Consider the following 22,739-nt stretch of genomic DNA (forward strand, 5'->3'; position numbering starts at 1 on the left):
AGTAGAAACTATGCAGACTCAGTAGAAATGATAAGAAATGATAAACCTTCTATGAATATTAACATTAAGGATCTGGTGCCCAGGAAGACAAAAGCAGGTAAACAGGACGACGTTCCTCCTCTACCCATTACAAATTCAATATGAACAATGCTTACTTCTTCCAGTGTGGCCTGGGTGTCCAGAAAAGCTCTAAGTTCTTACTTCATACAATCCAAGCATCTTACTCCCACAAGGGAAATCTAAGAAATTGTTTTCCCTGTGTGCTATATCTTATACCATGTTGAGAAATCCCTTCTGATCTGCTGAACTTTTGAAGTCCCAGAAGTTGAAAATACTAAGAAATATATAAAAAGGTCAAGAATCTGAAAATGCCACTTGTAAGTGGACAGTCTTATTGAGTAGACGGGTCTCCTCGGCTGGTGAACATTAGGGCTTAAGAAAGAATGAAAAGGATAAGTTACTTTGGGCACTTTAATTTCGAACCAAGGACAAAGTTTTGCTTTCTTTGGAGAAGTTTCCACTTCTATGTGCTCAACATACAGCTGCCACTGAACACAAATGTAGAATCTCGACAGAGTAAGAAATTTCAGGGCTGCCTAGGGACATGGAGAGTGTCCCTATGCAGCTTCTGCTCAACATAAAACTCCAGAAGGTTCAGTCACCTGGACAAATCCCCAGTTCCCCTTTGGAGAACTCATAAGAGTAAACAAACAACACATATAGGTAAAACTATTGATGAGAAAGTCAAAGCGCTTATGATTTATCAAATAATTGTTCAAGACTTTTTTATTGTCTTTTTTAAAAGGCTGTATTTTTTAGAGCAGTTTTAGATTCATGGCAAAATTAAGTGGAAAGTTTACAGAGCTCCTATGTGCCCCTGGTCTCTAAATATGCAGTGCTGCCCACTACTAAGATACCAGTGTGTTAAATTTAATGGATGAACCTACATTGATACATCATCATCATTCAAAGTCCATAGTTTATACTAGGGTTCATTCTTGGTACTGTATATTCTATGGGTTCTGACAAATGTTTATAATGATACGTATCCAGCATTAGAGCATCTTACAGAATAGTTTCACCTATTCATCCTTCCCCACCCTTGGCAGTCAATGATTCTTTTATAGTCTCCATAGTTTTCCCTTTCCAGAATGTCATATAGCTGGAATCTTACAGCCTTTTCAGATTGTCTTGTTTCGCTTAACAATATGCACTTAAAGTTTCTTCATATCTTTTCATGGCTTAATACATCGTTTTCAGTGCTGAATGATATTTCACTGTCTTGATGTACCACAGATTGTGTGTTCACCCACTAAAAGACATCTTGATTAAATCCAAATTTTGCCAATTATGAACGAAGCCACTATAAGCATCCATGTGCAGGTTTTTTGTGTGGATATGTTTTCAGTTCATTTGGGTAAATACCCAGGAGTAAGAATGCTGGATCATATGGTAAGATTATTTTAGTTTTATAAGAACCTGCCAAGCTGTCTCCCAAATGGCTGTACCATTTTGCGTGAGTGAGAGTTCCAGTTACCCTGTATCCTCCCTAGCATTTGGTATTGTCAGTGTTTTAAATTTTAGCAATTCTAAAAAGTGTGCAGTGTAATATTATTGTTTTAATTTGCATTCCTCTTACATAATGTTGAACATAGTTTCATATGCTTATTTTCCATCTGCATATCTTCTTTGGTGAGGTTCATACCTTTAGCCAATTTTTTTTAAAGCAGGTTTTATTTTCTTACTGTTGGGTTTTAAGCCTGTTTCATGTGTGTGTGTGTGTGTGTGTGTGTGTGTGTGTGTGTATTATCACAATCCTCTATTGGATACCTTTTGCAAATATTTTCTCAGTCAGTCTTCCCATTCCTTTGAAAATGACTTTTAAAATGATCATCTAACTTTTCATTAAAAACAGCTTTTCCAGTATGAAATGCATGATGACAGAGGTGTATGACAAATTGATCAGTGATTGAGAGGAGTCTTTTACCCAATTAGATATGATAAAACTGACAATTATGGTAAAAAAAAAAAAGGCATTTAACATATATAAATAGTGAAATTTGTGAGATTTTCATAATATTAACAAATGGCAGAGCTTTTGTTTATTTTGATTTTGATTTGCTTTGTATTTTACCATAGTGGTCAGTTTTATGATAGATCTATATCTATAGATTTATATCTATATTTATATAGATAGATGATAGATGATAGATAGATAGATAGACAGACAGACAGACAGACAGATAGATAGATGGATGATAGATAGGTATATGTGCAGGAGCTATTCCGAAGGTATGCAAAAGGCAAAAGAGGAATTTAAAAAGAAAGGGAAATATAAAAACAAGAGATGTGTGGTACGGAAGGAAGGACCTTGTCGAAAGAGTTGTCCACAATCCTCTCTCCTTTTCTTCCTGCAGATGTTGCTGCTGTGGAATACCCCTTGAGAGACGGATAAACAGGAATCCCTACTACATTTTCTTTTTCAATTTTTACATGTAACTCCGTTTTGTTTTGTTTTTGCTTTTTAAGGTAACATAATTGTAGTATGAATTCACTTTTTTTCTACAAGAACAGACAAGTAAGATGTATTCCTTGTGTAACTTTCGTAACTATCTAGGGCTTTATAAATCTTTGGTCTGCCTTCAACAAATGTCAGATATTATGATATACGGAAAACGATAATTCTTTTGCTCATTCACGAGATAAATTTATACTGAAGAAATACACATATACTTTCTAAGACATATCTACTTCAAAAATTATTTTTAAAATTACATCTTTACTCTTTGATTCTATAGTATATATGCACTAAAAAAAAAAAAAAACCCTTTGGTAATCATCAAGTCCTTGCCAATTAAAATATCAAAACTCTGGCAGTATTGCTAATTTTGAACAGGCAGGGCCTCACAATTCTATATAAATAATTGTCTTCTATATTGTTTTCTATTGTGTAACACAAAGGCCCCTTGCCTACCCTGTCATCGTCTGCAGCCAGAGGAGATTCAGATTTTCCCCAGGGCTCGGTGCCGCCGGCCAGGACTCAGGCTGCCCCTCCGCATGAATGGTTTTCCAGGAGGCAGAGAGACAGAACACTCACTCTCAGCTTTTGGACTCCTGGATGGGAACACCACCACACTTAACTGGCTGTCCTTACTGAAGAAACTTAACACCCAAATCACAGGGCTCCCCGCTTAGCATGAAATTGGCTTGAAATACAGATAGTAATAGGTGGCCTCTCTTGATGGCCTCGAGCTTGCTTATTGACACGTAACCTGTTGAGACCTCAGGACAAGAGAATGAGTTTCTCCAACCCTGAAGAGCAATTTCCTCCCTCAGTGTCCCCTCCCTTTGACAACTGCTTGAAAGAATTAAGAATGTTTCAGGCCAGACAATTAGTTTTTCTTTTATGTCTAGATAACCTGAAATTTGTTCATGCAGCATTTCACGTATAATTGCTTCAAGTCAATTTCTGTGTTTTTTAATGATAAAATTGTTCCTTCCCAGCAAAACAACACAATAGAAAACCACAGCCTTATATCTGTGGGGATAATAATAGAGCCTAAGGGACAGTAGGCTCCATGGAGAAGTGAAGTCAGTGCTTTTGTTAAGGTTTTCTTGATGATGGAAAAGAGCTGTTGTTACAGGTATATTAGGTTCTCTATAGTTATCTTCCTGGACACTTGTGCACAAACCTAATATTTTATGTAAACACACTACCAGGGCTCTGCCATTAAGGAGATTTTTAAATAAAACACTTTGCAAGTGAAAGCGACATTATTTTTTAAAAAAGGTAACTTCCTTGTTGGTAAATCTCAAGGCTCATATTAGCTATTATCCATCTATGGAAATCTAAAGACAGTAAATACATTTAATCTCAACTAGAGCATCCAGTTATGTGTATATGTATTCTTCATAGCCATGAAAAAATAAAATCAATGTAAATGTTAATCAGGAGATTTAATATTTTAAAGGCAAAAACACTAGAGTAGATCCATACAGTGAGCTAAGAGGCGGCCATTAAAAATATGTTTTAAAAATAATTTTATATGCCTTAAAAAAAACTCTAAAATGAAAGAGAATTGAGTTTACTACCAGCTTCCTCCTTACCAGCCACTTAACATAGAAGTAGTCACCTTACCTTCTGAGCTCCAAGTGTCTCATCTGAAAACTGGGGATTAAAATAAGTAATTACCTGAGCAGTTTGGTGTAAGAATTAAAGGAGATGATCTGGGTGAAGTGCTGAGCAAATGACAGTCACCTCTGATTGAGCAGTCACTATTATTATTAGACTATACCATTTTGCAGTTCAAAAATGGACAATCTCATATGGTTAAAATTATTATAATAAAATATTAAGGAAAAAAATGATACAAAAGTAGACTGTAAAATCTCATCCAGAAGCATAAATAAGCATGAATCTAATAGTTAACTCTAAATATGAGAATTCTTAAATGATTTTAGTAGTATTAAGATAATATCAGATCAAAGGTCTTAAACCATAACCACACTTCCCAAAAAATATCTAAAGGAGACATATATATGTATAACCAAGAGACAATGACTAATGCCTACGTCAGTCATAACATGAGTTTATGTATCCAGTCAGTAGGCATAGAACATGAAAGAAAAATAAGCTAGGTGTATAGTCCGGGCCAGACGCTGGGCCCACAGAAACAGGAGCCCATCTCAGCAGATAACCTGGCATCTCCAGGGACTGTGGCCAGTATTCCGTTCCCCTGGGAGGAGGCAAATAGGAGTACAGAAAAGGGAGGTTTCTCCACACAGGGGAAGCAAGTTGACAGTTTTCACTCACCTCTCATGTCACCTTTTTCTCACTTTTGGCTTTTTTCTTAGCAAATAAACTATATTTATCAAATGTTTTTCTACAATATGTGTTTGTGTGTGTATGTAATTTTATAGGAAAATAGAACCTTTTTTTACTTGTGGTTATATACAATTAAATAATACTATTTAAGTATGCATACCAATGATGAGACACAGGAAAACATCCATGAAAAAGGTACGGATGCTCACAGGTGAGAAGTCAATATCTCTTTCTCCATGAATGTGCTTCAGTGGTTAAAAACTGCTTCATGTTCCAGGGTGGCTTAGCCTTACAGGAGAAACTTAGAAAGGGGATGAGACTGAAGACCAGAGAAGAACAAATTTTTCCAGAAGAAAAGATTTCTAAAATCTTCCTTATTGCTCAGCTTTTTTTTTCCATCTGCTTTCCACTATACGTTATAAGTAAGACTCCCTGTAGCAGTTAATAGAAAAATTCAAATAATAAAAAGAGAGGACGAAAAGCCCTGGGATATTCAAATAGAAAAAGATATGAATTGATCCATTAAAAACTGAGGTCTATAGAGACTAGGCTTCTGTTTACTTTCCATCCCTAGTAAAATATATAGTCATATATAGATATAGATTATAGATATAGATATAAATGATACAGATATAGATGATATAGAATATAGATATAGATGATATAGATATAGATAGATGATAGATAGATAGATAGAAAGATAGATAGATAGATAGATAGATAGATAGATAGATAGATAGATATGGCACTTTCTCCTTCTTTCCCTCTCTCAATAACGAAGCTACCCCGAGACACATCATTGCCCAAACCAACTTCTAAAAAAGCAGATCAGCCAAGAAAGGCTGTATTACAAGCTTTCTGGTTCATTTTCCCTCCATTGTTTCAATATCCTGAGTGTATGGAAAATCATACTTTGTCGCTTAAGTTGCTGTTCTTGGCTGAATTTTAGAGAAGTCAGCAAAGACATGACCACACACACTAGTGAGGGCATATGTATCATGCGTGCGCGTGCGCGTGCGCGCGCGCACGCACACACACACACACACACACACACACACGGTATAAATCAGAATACTCAGTTACTGAGATCCCAACTAGAAAGATAAAAATAAATGATGTATGAACATTAAAATCCCTGGACAAATAATTTTGAGTACAGTGTAAGATGAGTGATCACTGAGAGAAGAAATGAGAAGATTCCTTTTCCTTAAGAAAATAAATTAATTAAAAGAGTAAGACTGATTGGTTAGAAATCACCAGGAAAGGTCACTCCTAACTGAGTCATTATGCTTGGAGTAAACAGTCATCAGCTTACTCTGCAAAGTAAGTAGCAGAGGTGCTATATACCTGAATACAAATTATTTGCAGAACACTCATTTTGCCACTGGGAATACACCGAAGCTGGTACGTGTAGCCTTATGCATGTATGTGCGCATTAGTGCATCTCACTATAAATTACTGTGTTTGTATTCAAGAACACGGCCAGCTCACATGCAGGGCACCAGTATAGGAGAGTTTTAGTTATGTTGTGATGCTCACATAGGTACACATCCTGTTTCACATTCTTTCGTTTTTTCTTAATAGGATCTGGGAAGACATAAGAGTCTTTAGGAGTCAGGACTCTTTTGTGTGTTGTGTTTTGTTTTCATCGTACTGTTAGGTAAGGCTCCTAAGTGAAACATCTATCAAAAGTCCAAGAAGTCTAGAAGCTTAATGCTTCCAACAACCTCCTCCACAAATCACATCTGCTGAAAAAGGTTTAGTAACCAAGGACGGATTATGAGGAAACTGCCTTCCGAAGACAGAATAATCTTAGCAGATGTCAATGGAGCTTTGCGATCAGAATTTCCTAGAGTCAAACTGTTGTAAAACCATCTATGATTTGTATTAATACAAATACTGTAGCCTTTTGATCCCCACAAATTATCACACGCAGGTATGTGATTCTGAAAAAAGCCACATGTTATGGGGTAGAATCCTGAGAAAATAAACACTGATTTTTTTTCCTAATTTTGAAAAGACTTGGACATCTCTGTCCTTCTCTTCCTTTTCTGACAGACCCTGAGGATTCAATAACATTTGAGAGGAAGTTTCACTTAGATCCAACCTAGAGAATCCCAGAAATATCTTTTTGGATCTTTATTCATTTGGTCAGTCAGTCACTCATTTAATTAAATTTAATGAGCCTACTTAATGTGCCAGGCACTCAAGTAGGCGAGGGACATACAAAGAAACGTTGTCCTATCATCAAAGGGTTTACAGTAGAGGCGAGACAGAAAAGTAATGAAATATATTCAACATGATGAAGCTAAAAGCAGCTGCAAGAGCAGGGTCTCAGAACTCATTGGGGAGGTCATGGAATGGGGGAGAAAAATTACCTGGTAATAAGGGCAGAAAACTCTGTTTCACCGTGCTGGACTGCAGTGTAAAGTTCTTTCTCTGAAAGTTGGCGATCTCCCCAAGTGCACAAATACAGATGTTTGCGTGTTTCTAACTCCTGAACCGGAGACCCACAAGCTCAGAGGCATCATCACGGAACAGCCTCCTGCAGTTTTCATGGCTTATGCCTTATGAATAATGGAAACTTTCAAGAATGATTTTGGTTTAAGATCAGGGATAAGTCCTTATTGTGGGGCTGTGTGTGTCAGCACTCTGCCCTGGTAAATTATCTTCAGACAGCATAGTCTATCAAATGAGCACACCGCTGTTCATTCCTTCCTGCCTGCCATGCTGTTTATTAACTACCATCCATTATTTTTAAAACATTTCTAGAATCAAAGGTGAGCGCAAAAAGGGAAACAAAAGGGTGGTAGGAGACAAATGCTCCATGAACCTAGGTAGCATGTGCTAATGAAACAGAAAAAAATGTCTGGGGGAAAATCCAGAACAGCAGGAATAGTCACAAACACACGTGGTTCCACGAGGCTCAAGAAAGCACAGGACTTGGGAACATCGACAGTTACACGCTGGGGGTGTCCTCACGGGGAAATGATGCACCAAGCAGATCCGTTGTTCATTTGATTCCTCATTTCCAGAGCAGTGACTCCGTGTGAATTTTCACCTACCTCCACGCTCACTGCTAAAAGCATACTATGGCATTAACATACTCTACAAGGATATTATTATTTTTGAGAATCATATGACATTTTTTGAAATACCTGCAGATAACCTAAGGTTTTTGAAAACAGAGTAGCAATCACTGCCTTGAGTAGAAATAACTTCATGTATGGTTGCTGATAGCTCCCCAGATACCATTCATTTGGCATCTAACCACCCTTCCTCGAAGCACCTCACAGCATTCCTGTCATCCTATGTTATTACTGAAATCTTGAGCTGTGATTTAACTGTGGTATATATTGTTGACTCGGAGTGACTGTAATCTTTCCCCCTAAGTCTGCACCACATGTATGCATGTCTGTCTACAGCATGACTTATGTTTGCTTCTTGGACAAAATCACCCGATAGTGGGACTCAGAAACTAAAGAAAAATGAAAATGTTAATCATCAAAAATAAAGCGACATAATTCCAACAAATTCAGACAAGCTTTTGCTCTAAGGACATACCTAACCAACAAGCAAAATGAGCCAGGCTGCTCTGCCCTCTGTGGAGTCAGAAGTACCTTCAAGGTGAGACCACCCTCCCCCTTCCCCCACCCCATTGGCTGGTTTGTGCCAACAGTTGCAAAACAAACACTTAAATAGTAATTAGCCTCCAATTCTAACCACCTGCCAGGTACTGCCTCCTCGTTTCATAATGTTATAGACTGATTGCCAATAGTCGTAATTCTGAAACCAGTCTGAGACTCGGGCCTCAGCAATTTGCAACATATCAGTGATCTTTGTCAACATTAATTTTCTCCATCCCGATTTATATGTTTTCTTTCACATTACAAAAGGATCTAAGTTTATGGTTTACATGAACATCACGACTATGTTTCAGGACTAGATGCAGAAGAGATAACACTCTTAATATGGGTGATGCATTTTCATCCTTGTTAGAATATTTTAGCCATGACAAATGGCGAGATGGGAGAACATGTCCACTTAAAGTTGGATGCCCAGAACTAAGTTAATTGGTAACATGAGCAAGCAGCCCAGTCAAGCAAACTCCAGGAAAACAATGAATCGTGAGTTCATTGATTCTATGTGTCTCTCAGACATTAAAATTACTTGGGTAGCTTTTAAACTACCTACATCCCAGGCTCGGTCCCAGAGACTCTGATTCCATTACTTTTCTGTGGGGCCATACATGTAATATTTTTAAAAGCTCCCCAGGAGATTCCAGTGTGCTCAGAATTAAGAGCCACTGAATATGAAATATGCTTAGCATATTGCCAAGCATATGATCAATATAATAAAAACAAAATCAGTGATTTATTAATTCACTGATTCATTAAAGAGATACTTATTGAGTACTCACTATGTGGCAGGCACTATTCTCTGTTACAGCACTTCCAGATAATGAAAAAAAAAATGTCGCAAACTAAACACTCTCCAGGAGTTCCATATAGAGTGAGCTACAATGATACTTGGACAGTTGCATTTAGGGTGTCCCATGCCATGCTGGAGGAAAGCACAAAGGTTAAGCGTTCTCTGCTTCGACTCCCAGCTAAAGATAACTAATATCCACAGAGCGCTTTCCAATTTGCAGAGTATGCGGACCATCATTATATCTGCTTACCAGAAATTTTAGCAAACTTCAAAGAGAAAAAATTGGAATACCATTTAACAAATGAGGAAACTGAGGCACATAGAGTCTTTTCAGTAAATGATAGCTCTTTTCTCTCTTTTCCTTTACAATCAGAAGACCTAAGTTTCAGTTATGTGTCTATCTCTTATAACTGAAAATGTACCAGACAAGTTCTCAAAAATTTTGATTTACTCTTTACAGTAAACTGATTGATGGATTATTATTATCCCTAATATATGAGGTAGAAATCAAGGTTCAATGACAGAGGTAAGTGAGTCAAGGTAATCCTCTAGTTTCTTTTATTTTAACTTGGAATATTAGTTCCCTAATTTAGTGACATGAAAACCCATCTTCCTACCTTCAAAACTATAGTGAGTTACCTGCCTCTGTCTACATTAAATCAGCTATTGAGTTATGATGGATACTTAAAGAAAAAAAAATCCTAGAAAGAATAGGGGTACTAATGTATTCTCATTAGCATTCCAAAATGTATAACGGCATCTACTTCAAGCAAGGAAACTATATGAGGCAATATTCTTAGAAATATGGAATGTTAAAGCTAAGTTGAAAATCAGAGTCCATCTGGTATACACTTTTCTTCTTATGAATGAGGAGCCCAAGACTCTTTGAAATAAAACAGCCTAAGATCACACAATTAGTGGCGGTGCTAAAATTGGAACACAGAATATACTCACACCAGCTCTCAAACATCCACGGGACATACTATTCACTTTTCACAGGACTTACCAAAGTAGTGATCTCTTGAATGAATTTAATATTTTAACTATATTTGCAAAAGTCTGGGGAAAATTCAAGTTGGTGAAGCAAATTCTATTTTCATTTAGAATTTCTAACATTTCTAGAGATTATTTTGAAACTTAAGAATTAAATTTAAGAAATGGCAGCCAATAAGCTCAGTTCTTTTGAATATTGCCATTTGGTGTGGACACATTTGAATGTTAACAATTCCTCACTACCTCCTGAAAATCTCTAAAAGTGATCTATCTTTACAGGACAGTGCAGGAAGCTAACTATTCTCGAATAGTGAATCATCGATGAAAATCTCAATTCCCCTCTTTTCTAACTTTCAATTTGCCCACAAGCCATCAGTTGTGATGTAATAACTTCACTAAGCGATTTCCTTCCTATTTCCACTTGGGTCCTGAGTGGTGTCTTGTGATCACTGGTTGCATGATTTTCTTAGGTAAAACAACTTGATGCTTACAAACTCCCTTCCCCAGGTCCTGTGACCAGCAAACAGTGCAAAACTGAAATAAAATATACTGAGGAGACACTTAAGTCTAAGACAGGAGCTTAGATTTTGTTAGCCAACCTAAGAGCAGGCTTTGTCTTAAACTCCAGTATGTCTTTCAGTGGGTTAACACCATCTTCAGGCATCAGGAAAAGAAGAATGTATGGGAAATGCTTTGAAGAAAGGGAAGTTACATTTAACGAGAACTTACTAGGTATCCGGAGCTTCAAATATATTTTTCCTCACAATAAACTTATATGAGATGTACTTGAGGGGGAATAGGTTTTCATGGATACTGGGAAACTGGGAAAGAATCTATCGTTCAGGGATTTATAGAACTCTGATTTCCTGCACGGATCAGATGTGGTCTTGATGATGATAAGTTTCACATAAGCCCCAGAGGAAAATGACATCTTCATTCCATTTGCATCAAGTACAGAGACTATTCTTGAATATAATGCAAGCCTCATCTCTAACAGCATTGTGAAAAATCAAAACAATAGACTTCTCAGCTATGGCAGCCAGGGCACTACCCTACATAGATAAAATCACTAGCAGTTCTTTGGGACTATCCTGTTTTTGATCGATTTCTACCCTTGGTTAAATATAATAGAAATTCAATCTAATTGTAAATTAGCATAGGTATGTTTCCTTGAATCTGGAATGCTGAGGTATCATCAGCCCAATTTACCACGTAAGAAAAATGAGGACCAGAGAGAGTAACAGTAACTAAGCCTTGAATAGACTGAATAACCATCTCAACAATATTTTCTTCATAAAGAATCCATAAGGAAATGAAGGGCAGTATTATTTTGAGTGGGTATAGGAACTACTTGATAGTAGAAAGTGTCAACTCAATGAGGAAAACAGGCCTAGAAAGTGGAGAGAAGAGAAATCAAAATCCACACTCTCGATCTGCTCTCTGCCTTTCTACGAGATCTATTTCAGGATTTACCAGACTACACACCCATCAGCTTGAGGTTTGTCATTATAAACTAGATTGGTATCTGCACCTTGACCTTTGCCTATGACAATGGGTCTTTGAAATAAGAAAAATGGCCCTCATTTTCAGTCTGAATATATCCTGCAAAGTTATATCTGGAGCAGATGAGTAACATGAATGAATTCGTACCCAAGAGCAAAGGAGGCAAATTGATGCAGCTCAGGCTGCCACACTGGCTGGTGAAACTAAGCTATTCAGGGCTGCCATGGAAGCGGCCATTCTCAGCTGATGAAGTACAGATGCTACCTGACTTCATTGCCCACCTCCCTCATCCCACATGCTTCCCGGGGATTGAAGGAACAATTGTATCATGTGCTTAGACTGCCCAATGAATAAGTTAGCAGGGTCCTTTTGACCAAGAGTCTTATAGTTTTGTAGAGACTCCAAGCTGATCCAAATTAAAAAAAAAAAAAAAAGTGGCAGGTATCAGCAGAGTCCACAGATTCATATGTCAACTTAGCATTAGAGCCTCAGCCTCTGACTTCTGTAGATCTGCCAAGAAGGGGAAATCTGAGAGTTCTATCAAGAGTTAGAGCACTAACTAGAAGTACTTGGTGTCTGCAAGACTCTGATTGTCAAAGCTATTGTAGGCTGGGACACGCTGGAAGCTTTGTAAAAGGATAATCTCCATGTTATCACATTTGTTTAAATTTTTAAGAGACAGGTTAGTCCTATACGATATAGAAGGAAGAGGGCAGTTTAAAATTCCACACTCCTTCAAAGTTAGTAGTGATAGATTCCCAAAGGGAGAAAGACAATAATAAGTTGAAAAAGGGGGCCCAAAAAGCTGGAAAGTTATGGCAATACTAGTGAGAAAACTATTATCACCATAAATACTAATCAGGTTCTAAGGGTTTTTAGACAAAAAAAAAAAAATCTCCTTGCCCCCACCAAAGAGTATCATTTATTTACCAACCCTTAGGCCCGGTTCATCCAAGTCACAAATTATTTTAAGTGGTACGTATATGGCATACTGTAATAAGTATAAATTTACCAGTTAATTTGGTTTACAGTTAGGTTTGGGGAAGAACAAGTTTTGTGAAGTCATTTATTTTCAACTTGAAATGTTAAAGCGAAGTTTGCATTGGTCAGAGTCAATGTTCTTATTTGAAAGAAGCGATGAAGCAGGACATTCAAAGATAAATTCTTTTCAAACGCTCTTTTAAGTCTCAGTCCCCAGAAATGCTAGGAGAAATAAATATACATTTTTTAAAAGGAAAAAAAAAAGTTCTGTGCTTTTCATGAATTGATTGCATCCCCTGCTTCTGCGGGCTAAGAAGTCATAATCCTCTGCAATCACAGATTGTTTGAAGCCAATAAACCAAAGGTGATGACCTTGCTAATACATCCCAGCAGGAGAAAGAAATAAAGCCGTGCTGGGGAATAACTCTTCAGCACACCATTTCCCTTTGGAAAGCGGAGAACAGAGCTCAACGTGCCCCGGCTTGATTTATGGATGAACAGTATTTCGGAAACTTCACCTGAAATAAGAAAAAGGGGTTTTCTACAATTCTCTGGTAATGCTGCTTTCATTCTTCTTGTCTATCCTGTGATACAAAGGGTAAAGAGTCCCCACCCCGAGGTGCCAGCTTCGTTGACATGCATAGCTCCCTCAGCCATTGCTCACAGCTGAGCCCGATCCATAATGGTGTCCCACATGTCCCCCTACCCGAAGTTAATTCTTTGGTGACAGCACAATGTGCAAAGCTCAGGATTAATGCAAATGGGCCCCATATTGCATTTGTTTTTAAATAACCTGCCAATGCTAATAGACAGAAAAGAAACCAAGAGACACTAATAGGAATAAACTCAGCTCCACTTTACCATCATACCAGATTCCAGCACTCACGGAAGCATCGACATAGATATGCAGTGTAACAGTGTCAATTTACATACTGAAAACGAATCAATATTTGTCATCTCCTTCATGTGCAATGACAATAATTGAGAGTAAGACCTGACATTTGCGTAAACTACCTTCTGTTAACCTTTGATTATCTGTGCTATATAACATGGGACAAGCTTCACATCAATTAATTAAATACACAGCTGACACAGGTAATGTTCTTTTAAATCTCCTTTCCCCGATATATTTGTCCTGGTGTTCCTTTTCACAGAACACCTACTATGGGCCAAGAACTGTACTTGGTACTGGGGATACAAACATGAATAAGATAACAGGGAATCTTCAAGATAGTCTCGGTAAGGGGAATAAATATACAAAAGTGGTTATAATTCAAAGTGATACATTTAAAAATGTAAATATGTCAGCGTTAGCACACAAGCAGTAATTCATTCTGTGTGGAAAGGCATGGTCAAACAGAGATCACACAAGACATGGTGTGATCTGGGCTGTGGACCCAGACTGCTTAGATTCAGATCTCTACTGCTTAGCATTCATATAATCCTGTGCACAAATGCCCACATCTATAGCACAGGTATAATGAGGATTAATGTAGTTGATATGTATAAAGAACTTAGAGCAGTGCCTGGCACATTGTAACATCATCAGAATAAATGATTATCATTGTTATTTATCAACCAAATAGAAGAAAAGGGAGATGACATTTTAAGCAAAGACTAGAGCAGTACAAGACCCAAGGTATTCCCATAATGCCATGAGATAAATAAGTATTATAGCCTTTTACTGATGAGGAAATGAAGCGGAGAGATTAAGGAACCACCCCAGCATCTCAGAGTTAGTGAACAGAGTCTAGATTCCTGCCCATCTGTCCAACGCCCAACTCTGAGTAACGACCTGTTTACAGAGTAGCCGTCCAAGAACACATGTTAATTGACTCAACCTACAAACAATTCACCATCATGGGAAACAGATAATGATCTTCCTTATTGAGAATTCTAGTAAGTGAGGTGATCTAAGGCAAGGAATATGAATCTCTAATAGAAGAGAGATACGAGAACCCAAAGCAAGGTCAACCGAAAGTCCAGGAAATTGAACTCCAAAAACTTGACTTTTAAATACACACGTTGCAAATTTTGGCACAGGGTTCAGAGCAGATTGTAGGGAGAAAAAAAGAAAATGTAAAAAGAGTAATCAGAAAGGCAATCAATATCACTTCAATGTGCTATCTGGGCTGGCCTCTCTCTCTTACTTAACAAAGGTCCCACAGTCACTACCAGATGTGGTTAGAGTTAGGAGGTGCCTAGAGAAAACCTACCATAACCAGAACAGAGAAGGCTGCTTACTGTTCTCCAAAGATGCAGAGGTGAGTTGTCACTCACAAGTAACTCTGGAATATGGAGCACCTGACAAGCAGATCCAAACAAATAGTAGCTCCTTTTCCTACAGAGCTCAGTAGATTTCTTAGCAGTAGCTTTAATAAAAGGCTTTTCTGATTAACTCCACCTGTTCTGACCAGTTCCCTTTCACAGAGTCCCCTGGGGATTAGATATGGTCTGAGTTTGATGTTATAAATAGTCACACTTCTCTGGATATTATTTCTTAAGTGTTCTTCAGGCTTTCAAACATGCTTGAATTGGGGGTCCTGCTGTTTGTCCTCCCCTAACCTTCAGCTTCACTTTCCTCTCACCATTTAGCACGGACCCCCTCATCTATCACTCCAACCCCTCAATCCCTTCACCTCTGTGTTTCCTCAATGCCTCCTCAGAACTGCATAACCAACTACTTTCTTGAATATCACTCAAGGCTCCCTGGAGCAAAGCACAACGATGCTAACCCCAGACCCTACTCCCCGCCTGGATCTATGCCTTGTCAACACGGCACCTGCATGTCTGCATGTCCCTGAGCAGTCAGGGCCTCTTCAGGTCTCCTCAGCAGCCCTTCCAAGTTGCCAAGCCTCTTCTCAAGTCCACTTGCCATTCACCATACACCTAAATGACGGAGGCTCCCTCAGCTCCGGGTCTCTCAGAAAAGCTGCTCTGTATATGCCCGACTCTGGTTTCCCTGCTTGGTGAAAAGGATGCTTCCCCTCTGCTCACTCCTCACCCCACCGTGATCTACCATGGCTGGATAATCCCCCATCTATGCCCCAAAACCATATCTTCTCTGCTGCTCAATTCTCTACCAATTTTATTTCCTCCTAAGTTTTCCTACATGTTCATCTTTTACAAGTGATTTCCCCCCACATAAAATATGGGCAGAGTTGTCCTCACTTAAAGAAAGAAGGATGTTTCTTTAGCCTATGACCTCCTTTACACAAAGTTGTATTTCTTCCTTTATTTCCCTTCACAGCTTCTTTCATCAAGGAGTTGTCTCTCTGTGCCCTTTTCTCATTCACTATTCATAGGTAGTAGACATCAATAAGAGCAGGTATGTGCAATAAATAATCTCTCCATCCACTGACTGTCCAAGACAAAAACAGGAGAGTCACTGTAGATATCTCTTCCTCTCACCATCTCACTCATCCAACTAATGCTATTCATTCTACTTTCTAAGATCTGTTAGAATCACCACCACTCCCATATCCCATACTCCATTCCTCTATGCCGTAAAAAAAAATCAGCCCCTTTCTGTGTCTTACTTATTACCTCACTTATTATTGTTTTTATTGTCGCCAGTTTTGCTCTTTTCAAAGTGAATCCTCAACATGTCACCAAGAATATGTTTCCCCTAAGATTCATATTTAATCAAGTCTTTCCCTTGCATCAAAACTTTCAACGATGTATCACATCCTCTGGGATACTTAGCACAGAAAACTCTGAACAGGCCCATTTCTATTCTACTAAAATCATCTCCCAATACTCATCCATACATAGATTGTTCTGTAATGTGTGCAATTTCCATATTCTGCTACGTTATCAACACCTAAAGGTGCCTAGGATATACTACAAGCTCAATAAATAAACAATTAGCCTTCTTTACCAATGTGATTCTTATTTATTCTTCAAGATTCAGATCAGGTATCCTTTCATCAAGAAAGCTTTCCCTTTCTCAACCCACAAGATATCATGGTACCTCTATTATGACACTTGGCACACTAATATAACCTCTCATTTATTTATCTGTCTACCCAACAAGACTTTGAATTCCTTAAGGGTAATAATTAGATCTTATTCATATTTGGAGCCACACCATTTAGCATGATTCCAGGTATGTATTTATACATTTAAATAATTTAACAAGTCTCACTTGACTGTCTATGTGCCAGGCAGTTTCTTGGGCATTTAAGATACAATGGAAAGTAAGCTAGACAAAAATCTTTGCCTTCAAGGGAGCTCATGTATTCTAGTAGAGATATCAGTCAATAGACAAGTAATAAATAAAATTATTATTGATTATGACACGTGCTGTGAAGGACATAAACAAAGAGATGGTGGAAAGAAATGAGAGACTTTTTTTTAACAAGGTGGAAATAAATAGCTTTTTGAAAATAAGGTGGCATTCAGGCTGAGACCCGAAAAATGAGGAGGTGCTAGTCATGTTGACTGAGTAATGAGACTGTATGTTGTTGCTAGAAGATAAGAATTAAATTGTGCTTTGGGTATCTTTTGACCTTTTCAGTGCCCATACTCAAAGTTCCATATTCAAAGAGCATTTAATGCTCACTGTTTGATTACTTATTAATAAGCTCAAGTTTTGACACCAAAGGACAAACCAAAGCACCAAGTGAGTAGAAAAGCCATCTGAGTGTTGATAAAGATATGAAAACATTTGGATCCTATCAGGAAATTGGGTGATGGAGACCTATATCTTGAGGGACTCCACAGATGTAAGTTTCACCATGTGGTATTCAAAGGCAATGGAATGAAATGGGAATTAACATTCTAAATACTTCCTGAATCTATAACCAGGTATGATATTAGAATGCCAGTTACTCTGCTTTCTCCACTAAAATTCTCTGCATTTGTTTCCAGGGCTCATATTGATAAAGTTACTAGGACATCAGGGCGATGATTGCTTTTGTGTGTATCTCATCCATTACTTGCTACAAGGAGAAGTGAAGAGCTCAGCAGAGAGCCAATCACTGAAGCAAGTGAGGAGTGCAGATGTGCATTCTGAGGCCAGAGTCTCATAGAGATCTCAGGAAGGCCTGCAGTATCTGGTCATAATACAGCCATATCCATGTGAAACCCACCACATGGATCATTTTGTCAAAATCAAGGAGGATAAGATGCTTGCATAGTGTTTTACGGACATAACCGGATTTCCTGACTTGAATCTGGGCTTTTCATACTTAGCACTGGCTGGGTTCTTAATCTTTGAGTGCACTGTGGGGGCATTTCACAAGATCATGTAGCATATTATTCGAAACAATATCATGAAGGCATGAGGTTAAAAATTTAGAATATAAACTAGTATAAGAAACAGACTTGACTTTCAGAGATGCTAAACCATTTCTTAATATACAGTTTCTAAGCAAAAGACATTTAATAATACATAATGTGGGCAAAGTTCTATTTTAGGTGCCAAAGAAATAAAAATAACCAAGGCATGGTCACAGTCTTTGAGTTTCCAGGCTAGTATGAAAATAGATGAACATCAACAATAACTTATGCCTGGCATTTACACTGCATTTGTCATGCTTCTATAGTCATCCACTGAGTGTCTGCCCTGCACTAGATTTGGAATATTTGTAAGGAGAGAACAATTTCCTACATGTATCTTTATTCCCGACATCTACTTAGCCCAGTGCCTGACACAGAATAGAAGGCTAGTAGATGTTTTTAAATTGAACCAAATAAATATATATCTGATAACCATTATAAGACATAGTTACATAATACATTACAGGGTTACTGAGGAAGAAACAATTACCTTTGCTTAGGGGGAGAAGGGAGATGGAAATCAGGGGTCAACAGTGCCAAGAACCAATAAACATATGAAAAGACACTCATTATCCTTAATAGAGAAATTCCCTTTAAAATACACTGAGATAAAGATGCCATTTCACTCAAAAGACTAGCAAAATATTAAGTACTGAAAATACCCAGTGCTAGTGAAATCGTTGAGAGATGTACAATCTGACTTTGTAGATATGTAAATTGTTCCAACTTTCTTGAAAAGTAATCTCAGATATCTATCAACATTATAAAAGCATTTATGATCGATATTACCTTTAGGACACTAGAATACTTCACAGAGAGAAAATTACTAAAATATAAAGACCTGTTTACAAATATACTTGAAGCACCACAGGTAATAGCAAATATTGTGGAAATTAGCCATTAAAAAGGTGATGAAGAGGTAGTGTAGCATAGGTGTTAAGAAAACAGACTCAAGAGCCAGCACTGCCATTTTACTGGCTGCAAGACCATTGGGCACAGTACTTAATTTTTCTAAGCCCCATTTCTCTCATCTATAAACCTGAACTACTAGTAGTGTCTATTTTATAGGGTTACTATAAGGATTAAAAACTCTGAGAACACTTCCTGGAACTCTTGAAGTACTATATAAGTTAATAAAGCATGCAGTTGTTTAATTCAGTATACAACTTAATACTATTCGATGCTCATAAACAAGACCCATTTTTTTTATGTGTTTATTTGGATGGACACCCAAGACTCATTAAGAGAAATAAACAGGTTGTCAAAATTCTATGAATAGTTCCTCCTATTTTCCCTAAACAAAAATGTGGTCTTGACATAAGTATATATCTGCTGACATTTTCAAGCTGAGTCATAGTAATATGAACAGAATCACATAAAACTCTTAGCATCACATACTTCAGGGAAGCTGAATCTTGGTGGGATGTTATAGACTATTAACATGTTTTTTGTCTCTTCATTATTTTTGTCTCTCATTACAATGGTCATACTTTTTTTTATTATTATTTTTTAAAAAAACAGTTAAATAAAATAAATAAATGTATAAGTCTGGTAACCACAAAAAGACCTGTGTGACACAAATATGAGTATGGCAGTGGGAATTATAAAGCTCAAAAGAATCCAGAATCCAAAGGACCATATCTCAAGCACCTCCTGATCCCACTGGGGAGTGTAGCTCTCACCTGGGGCCACTGGGAAGCACTAAACATTTGCAAGCACAGGGATGAATAATATCCTCAGACTCAAAGAGAACTCTTGCAGTAAAATGATCATTCTGTAGCTTTATTCTCTCTCTCTCTCTCTCTTTTTTTGAGGGTGGGTATGCCTGTTCTATATCCTTGTTTTTCTAGTTGACTGAAAGCTGGGTTTTGTAGAAAAATATCCTCAAGGCAGGGACTAACAATTTGTCCCAAGCCACCCTTAGCTTTTCCCTTGGATGAATAGCAGAAAGGGAAAAAAAGACTTCCAGCTAAAGAGGAATCACCCACAGGCTAGCAGAAAGTCACTGTTACAGGTCAGCTTTTGTCAGCCTGAACCCCAGGTGCTCTCCAGAGAGCACTGGCTGCAGCCAACCCCCCACAAACGCTGCCTCGAAGCACTCTATGGCCATTCTCTCCACAAAGACTCCAATGAGACACTTCTCTTGATAATCCCTGTGTATAACACCCAAGAAGATAGAAAATGACTCCTACAATACAGAAATAGGGCTGGCTCCCAGGGCAGAATCAAATAGACAGCCTAATCCATTCTCTTGACTTTAACCATATGCTCCTTTGTCCCCAAAAAGCAGGTATTGCTGTTTGACAAGTGCATAATTTTAGAGATCTGTTCAGAAGATTGTTTGTGTTTCATGGGGATCTGAAAATAGGATACCACTGAATTTGAAAAGTCAGCTCTGTGTCAGGCAAGCTCTGTGACAGGCACTGAAGGTTGTGTGTCCCATTAAGAGAATATGCTTTCAGTCCTTCCAGAATTGCCCAGGGCTTTCTCACCAGCTAAGCTTCTGTCAGCAGAGTACTGATTACCCCAGCACAAGAGGGAATAAAGATGAATACATTTCTTCTGAGAGATACCGTATTTAGATTTTGACACTTTTTTTTTTGTTGTTATCTCAGCCCTTAAGCTTATCTTGCTTCAATATGGTAAAACCACCAGCTCTACCAAATCTCAAAGCTTAATCCACTGTAAGTTGGAGAAGATTCTGAGGTGTAGTTAATTGTTCTGTGTCAGATCATTCCCCTTTCCTCTCAATTTGACTCCCCAAGTGAACAGCAACACAACACAAAGCCAAATCAACAACTTGCTCCAGGATTAAGGTGTAATCAATGACAAGACTGACAGGGAGTGAAAGCTCATTAATTTGATAAAATAGTACATGACTCACTGTCATACAGGGCTTGTTGATCCAGTGAAGTTTACAGCTCTGAGATATCACTGCAAGGTCAACTGCCTCTTGGCCTCTCTCCTATTCTAATATCCTTAAGCATTTGCCATTTGCTCCCTATTAACTCTTCAGCTGGTCAAAGTTGTAAAGAATAAGGGCTCAACTGAGAAGTTCATATATCTTATCTATTTGTTGGACAAGAATGCTGCTCAGAATGTCACAGTGTTTGGAAAACCATATACATATATATGATAAAAATTTTGTTTGCTTACTTTCTTAAGTATAGAAAGATCTAACATAAGGCAGATGAGACTCTAAAGGATAAAATAAGTGGCAAAAGGTTAAAGTTTATTTACTAACATGCTTGCAAGTGTGGGGGCGATTATTTACTAATTGTGTGACAGTGAACGCACTGTAAAAACAAATTGAGAGGATGCAACCATGCACGTCCAGCACTTAGCACCATGCCTAACGCACAGTGAGGATTCAATAAAAGTTAGTTTTTATTATTGTTGTCATAATTATCATTATCACCAGCCCCATTGCCATTATCATTAAACCAGCAAGGTGCTGGGTTTAAGGTCTCAAAGTCTAGTTGAGAAGAGAAAATATACACGAGCGAAGTGAAAAAGAAATACTTATATCTTTATTATAACACGGTTGTATAATAGTTTGTCTATTTACATTAGATTTATATTCTTGGATCTGGTAGTTCTGGGTGGCTGCTTAACTACCTTACCCAGTACAAGTACATAAGGCAGGTCATGTGCAAGTACATTTCTCTCTAGTTTTAACAGTCCAGAGATCTTTGTTGTCTCTAAACAATGAACACCGGGAAAATAAAGTCTATATGCCATTGATCTATGTACTCATCCACCTTTCCCTCACTGAACCAGAGCAATACAAGGCCTAAAGGAGTTATCAATTCATCTATGCTGAATAAACAAATGAGAAATAGAATTTTATGTTGATGACCGTATAGTAGAGATAAAATTGTAGTCCTCACTGGGCTGTTCAAAAACAGATACTTATTAAACATCGTCGATATGCTAAGCTCTGCACTCAGTGCTGTGGGTGACATGAGAATCTCTAACAACTGGTCTGTGTCCCTACCAAGTGTTTCATATAGGCAGGTTTTCTGAAAAGATAGTACAAGCTGGTGTAGGAGAAATGAGTCAACGCTGTAGCAGTCTGCTTTCTTCCAAGCAAGGCCAAACCAGATGACTCAGAACCATGAGGAACTCGCTTTCTGATCACCATCCTTGACTCGCACAGGCCTGTCTCACCCCTCCTCTATAGTAGCACCCCCAGAGAGTCTCTCTAAAGACAAAAGGTGGACATCAGGAGCTGATCAAAAATATAAGCTCTACCAAAGCACTTGTGAAGTATTTTAAATATTTTTCCTTCTCTTTCCCTTTTTTCTAAGGTATATTTTCACTAAGACATGTGCTCTTCTATCAACGTATTAAAGCAAGTAGTTCTAATAGTAAAGAATACCCACAGTAATTACTTGCCACGTAGGATGTATATGGCAAATGATTCTTGTGGGTATGTTAGAAAAGTAAATATATGTGTGCATATATGTGTATATGTGTATATATATCTATGCATATACATATGAGTGTATGTATATTTGTGTCTGTGTTTGTGTGTGTGGGTGTGTATACACATATGTCCTCCTGTGAAATTGATTCTAAGGTCAAAAAGTCATTTTTGCTATGCTGTTCTAAGCTTAAGCCCCTGGAGGTAGCTCTCTCAAAAGGGAGACCTTATACTACTGGAATGTGATGTCATTTTTATTACAATAATCCTCTTCCTGAAATCATTAAAGTACATCCT

The 22,739-nt window shown here is 37.9% G+C and overlaps 1 protein-coding gene across 9 annotated transcripts in view; it reads right to left on the reverse strand.

Annotated features, from left to right (window-relative positions):
* The window catches only part of SORCS1 (sortilin related VPS10 domain containing receptor 1), a 455,635-nt gene that overhangs the window by 265,315 nt on the left and 167,581 nt on the right, over positions 1 to 22,739 (reverse strand). The gene's annotated exons all lie outside the window — the stretch shown is intronic.

This window comes from Rousettus aegyptiacus, unplaced genomic scaffold (assembly GCF_014176215.1).
Source record: "Rousettus aegyptiacus isolate mRouAeg1 unplaced genomic scaffold, mRouAeg1.p scaffold_m13_p_6, whole genome shotgun sequence".
Classification (NCBI taxonomy): domain Eukaryota; kingdom Metazoa; phylum Chordata; class Mammalia; order Chiroptera; family Pteropodidae; genus Rousettus; species Rousettus aegyptiacus.